Source organism: Triticum dicoccoides, chromosome 4B, assembly GCF_002162155.2.
Source record: "Triticum dicoccoides isolate Atlit2015 ecotype Zavitan chromosome 4B, WEW_v2.0, whole genome shotgun sequence".
Classification (NCBI taxonomy): Eukaryota; Viridiplantae; Streptophyta; class Magnoliopsida; order Poales; family Poaceae; genus Triticum; species Triticum dicoccoides.
Genome location: NC_041387.1, coordinates 88,930,298 through 88,936,040, shown reverse-complemented (window position 1 = coordinate 88,936,040; position 5,743 = coordinate 88,930,298).

The following is a 5,743-nucleotide window of genomic DNA, read 5'->3' as shown; positions in this document are numbered from 1 at the left end:
TCTGGCTTCATGTTTAAAAGCAAGGCTCACGCCTGCTGCCCCCCCCCCCCCTCGCGCGAGCGCTCCGCGAGCGGGGGATGGGTATGGTACGCGCGCATCGAGCATGTTGGGCCAGCCTCGAAGATACTAAAGCCCCTCCCGGGGGTCAGGAACGCGACCACTATCCGTATACCTTACCGTGACCTAGCAGTTGGCTTCTCGTGAGGCACCCCAGGGCAGGTCAGCAGGCTCCCTGGGAGGCCTAAAACCTCGTGAGCCCGCAGTAGGCTCACCTCAGGGAAGAGTGCTACTGCGGCATCAGGACCTGCACGAGACTTGCAGAACCAAAGATAACTTGCAATGATTACCCTACTCTAGGACCCGCAGGCTCGCTGGGGCACACTTCGGGTCCTATTTCAAAAGCATTACATCATTCCATACATCGCAAGGGCCCGCCCTTCTAAAAATGCTCTCATGCCCCACAAGGACATGTGGAGTTTCTTTTCATACAGGTCAAAGTAAAGAAGAAACGCGGGCCTAACTGGATGCGCCGTCTTCATCATCTCCGTCCGTGCTATCATCCCCCTCGTCCTCGCCACCCGCGCCGTCTCCTTCAGCTACAATCACGGCCGCATCATCCTCGGGCGCAAACTCCGCTACCAAGGAGTCCACATTATCATCCACCCAACCGGCCAGGTTGTCCTGTATGACCCCGGGCACGGGGGCTATCACGGCATTGAAGTCGAAATGCGGATCATGGTTGAGGAGGTGGCTGAAGACGCACGAGAACGCGCGACCAAGAAGGCCCGGGCTCCTCTCTTCAAAAATCATCATCAGATTTACATTGCACTTTATTGTCTTGCATTATAATTCCACTTCTTTGTCCTATCTTCTTAGCTCTCTCATTCCTCCTAATCTCTCTTGCAAGTTTTCTCAGTTCCTCTGCCTCCAAATCCTCTCCAGAACTTCAATCAGGTATTGGTTCATAATCAGTATCCTCTTCATCTGATTTGTCAACAGGAGGTGCTTCTGTTGCCGGAACATGTTCGGTTGAAATCTCATGATCTGCACCAACTGTTGGAGCAACATGAGGTGCTTTTGTTGCTGGAACATGTTCAGTAGATTGTGACACTGCCCTTCTTCTAATTTGCAACTTAGCAGGTATAGCAACTTCAGCTGCAGTAAAGTGTGCCTCCAACTTAGTAGCACTTGCGGAAACTTCTCTTGGTGTTTCATGAGCAGATGATGCACTAACTTGAGCACTTTCAGCAGGACTTGCCATCTTTTCAAGTAACATCTCATCGACCACTCCAGTGTCAACAACTTGCACACTAATAAGTGGTAATTTTGTCCCTCTCTGCCTAGAGTAAGTTTCTCCTACATTTACTGGCAATAGACATGCACATATGTCAATCTGTTCATCACCTGCACATATGTCGAATTGCCTATCACTAGCAGATAACATGGTTTGGTCTGGTTGCATTTCTCTGTCATTGTCAAAGTGTTGCTGGATTGGCATGTCCAATTCTTCAACAAAAACATTAGCATAACCATCTGTTGTACCAATGTCCATCCTCTTCACTGACTCATCATCACACATGAACATAAGACCATCACTGACTTTTTTCCTGGAGGCAACCAATGCAATTTGTAGGTGTAACTACCTCTGCAGTGACCTCTTTCCATCTGATAAATATCTTCCGCGGAGTTATATAATTCTTCATACGACAAATCATCCCTTGGCATGATCATCTCTGCCACCAATTCCCCAATGTAATCCAGCTTTCCATCCACTTGCTGAAATGATCCATAATAATGAAACCTGACAAAAAAAGTTGTCCAATGGATCGGGACCAGGTGAACCTACAAATTGAGATACGAAGAACTATCATTCATAGAAAAAAATCGGTTGGATCTTTAGCTCTGACAGTACACAAAAATTAAGAGAACTAACATTTACAATTTGAACTACAATTGTGATATACCAAGGCAACAAATTCAAAGAAAAACACTTCATTCAGACAAGTATTGCAGATAATTTACTATGGACTAACATGTTTAGTTCATTCAGACAAGAAAGTGCACTTTTCTCCTTAACCAAATAGGGTAATCATCTACAATAAATTCTCCTAGCAATGCAAGTTCATTCAGACCCATTTACTTTGCACGAGAGATACCAGCTTGTCCTGCACCAAAATCTGCTGAAAAGTCACACCTTTTCCCTAACAAAAACATCCCTTTTTTCATGAACAGAACATGGCATCATCCAAAACGCACTTGAACAGAACAGGGCGCATCCAAAACACTACTTCTCCCCCTAAATCCCTAGCACTGAGACACCCCATTCCCCTCAACTGAACCCACACCTCTGCGGCGCACACGATCGTTCACTGGAGCTTGCGATTCCGCCGATGAACGACACCAGAAGCAAAGCAAAGCAGCAACGGAGATGGAGGCACACACACCTGGACACATGGTTTCGTTCCTTCGGCGACGGGCAAGCGACAGATGACGGCGGCGAGGGCGGACGGGGACGGCGGCGACGGCGGACAGCGCCCTAGCGAGAGAAAGAGGAGAGGCGATTCTGGAGGCGATGGCGCTCTGACAGAAAAAGAAAGAGAGGACGGGGACGAGGTGATAAAGGAAAGAGAGGCAACTGACTAACGGGACCTTCTCGGCGTAATTTTCCCAGTCAACGCGTAATCAGCATCATGGTGGGACAAAAACCGCTCTAGATTAGACAGAAACCACTCAAGGGGGTTATTAACCCGGTTTTAGTAATTTCAGGGTGTTATCTGTCCCAGTTTTGAGTTCAGGGGGTTATGTATCCCAAAGAGTAGATTTGGGGGTGATTTGTATACTTCTTTCTTTTCAAAAAGAAGCGCGCCCGGCCAGGCCAACTGGCCCAGCCAGGCCCGCTGCCAACCAGGCCGCCAGGCAGCGAGCAGGTGAGGCCGGCACCGCCGCCTCTCTCCCACGATCCCGTTTCATTTTATTTTTCTTTCTTTCTTTCCCTGATCGCTGGACCCCACCTTGCTCTTCTTCTTCACCTGCACGAAACGGAACAGGGAGTTCAGCACGCGCATGACCGGTCGCTCGATCTTCCCGCAACCGCACTCTGTGCCTTCCCCTCGCTCAAGCAACATGCCCTATAAAGCCCCCGCGCTCTGCTCGCTCGATTCCCTTCGAAAGACCCCTCTAAAACCCTCCAGAGAGCACGCCTGCTTCATCCCGATCTCGTTTTGTTCATCGTCGTTCATCGATGCGCCATATGCCAGTGAGCACCCCCTTGACTCCTCCTTCCATACCCACACTGCCCTCGCCCAGGCGCAGTCCCCTGACATGTTTTTGCCCTCTCTCGTCAACTACAGGGGCAAACCGACCTCATCCACCGTCACCGCAGCTCTCGGTCCCAGGAGCTTTTTGAGTTCGCCCCGCTCGCCCTGGACATCCCCAACGCCCATCTACACCAAAAACCGGTCGCCCTCGCTGCATCGCATCGCCTGGACATCCTCGCCGACGCCGACGACGACCGGAGCCTGGCCGCCCACCGGCCTTTCCTTCTCTGCCACCGCCGTTTCTTCTCTGTAAGCGAGCGCTCCTCCTCTTTGTGTTTTTTTCTTTCGTTAGATCAAATCGTTGTGTTAGGTTAGATCGGTTTAGTTTCGGTTAGTTAAGGTTTTTCTTTGTTTTACTTACAGTTTAGTCTAGATCGATTTTTTTAGCCTCTCTAAGTATTGTTTATATTTTCGCATGAGCATTAGATAGTACAGATCGCACCCCCCTAGGCCCATTAGCACCGCCTATTTTTTTACCTTCTATTTTTAACAGAATAGTTCCAATTTTGTAAAATAAATTTCTCTTATGTTATTTATTATTTTAATGTGATTATTTTTTCTAGTATGTAAATTTCCTAAAGTTTCTGCAAAAAATAATTTCGGCCATGTTTGTAGTTTAAAAAATTGTTCGATTTGAGTTTAGTTTAGATTAGTATATCTGCTATAAAATGAGTTAGGATTTATTTTTTTAGTGATTCTTTTTGCTTACTGCTTTGTTTGACCTTTCCTAGCAGTAGGATTAATTTGGGTATTTATTGATTTTATTAAAATTAGTTTTACACGAAAACGAGCCTATTCTAGTTATTTTAACTTGCTGATATTTTCTGTTGTTTTAATTATTTTAAAAAATTATTTTCACCTCTGTTATATTTTATTTTAGATTAGTTTCTGTAGTTATAGAGGGTGAACTTTTATTTGCATAAAATTAAAATGTTTATTTCTTTTTCTTACTAGTTTTGTTTTAGTCTTAACTAGAGTTTTAAAATAGTTTTTAATGTGTTTCTTTTTTATAGTAAAATTTTATGAAAAATACCTCCTGTTATTTTAATAAAAACTATATTTCTTTTCTGTTAATTAGTTTAGTGCTTTCATTGCTATTAAGTTCTACTTAGGGCAAAACTACATTAGTTGTTTGTAGTAAAGTCTAAGATTTTCCCTAGTAGTTTTTCTTTCTAGTTTTATTTGAAGTTTCTTTGGAATTCGTTTGAGTTTTGTTTGAGTTTTCTTTGTTATTTTGAGTGCTAGAATTGGTTGCTAGAATGTTGCTTATGTGAATACTATGTTTGATTATATAGATTTTCTTGGAGTGATGAATAGTTCTACCAAGTCTTTATTCTGAGAGCGTTATAATCTTCATCAACTTAACAGGCAGGTTCACTTTGACCATGCTTTTCATACCTATGTTTTTATTGCATTTAGTGTCATCCTTGCAACCATCCCTCCAGTAGCGATATTGAATTCTTGTAGTTGAGTAGTATGCATGAGGTAGGAACCCATCACCCTGTTGCTAAGCCCGGGACGTTATTTATTCTAATGCTACGCTATAGTAGATGTGGTTGGTATGAGTGCTTGGGAGAGGTGTGAGAATGGAGGACTCTATGTCAATGACGACAACTTCATGATGGCATCTGCAAGGACTAGATCTTCAGGACCTCAAGACTTGACTCGAGACAAGAATTCAATACACACTACTGGGTGAAGGACGGTTGACGGGCACCTTGGAGCAATCAGTGGATGGACGGGATACATGGAGAAGCGCCATGACATCTTGCGGAAAGCTTCACCCAGACTCAAAGGGACAGAAGAATACTTCATGCCCGGAAGCTTACATGTGCAACCGCAAGTCGCTATGGGCTCTGGCTTGGTTGACCTTAGTTGTGAATCTGGCTGGGACGTTGCTACCAGATGTAGAACTACGGTAGGATTGGATGAGCATCGGACAGTGGTCAGGGGAACTCTTTGGAAGACCATGTTTCGGTCCTCTTGTTCTCAAACACCCTGAAGTGCGAGAACGTAAAAAGAGGGATCGAATCTTGCGGGTAAAGTGTACAAACCTCTGCAGAGGGTTAAAACCTAATCGATTAGCCGTGTCCCCGGTTACGGACAATTTGAGCATATGGACTTTGATCTATCTCGGAACTCTCAACACCGGATTGATAACTTAATTGTGGGCAACTTATGATGATTTGGGCAATGAGACATCGGTTGGTGGAACCATGTCATGATAGAAAACTCTGTAGTACAGACTCCGGTTATATCCTTTGATGTAGGGAAAATAAAACCAACTTTTATGCAAAACAACTCAAACACAGAGCCACAATCATATTGCATATAGTATAGTTTTATCATTTGTTTTTCTTACAGTGATCTTGCCGGTACATTCAATGTACTGACATACACGACTGCAACGTCTCATGTTGTAGATA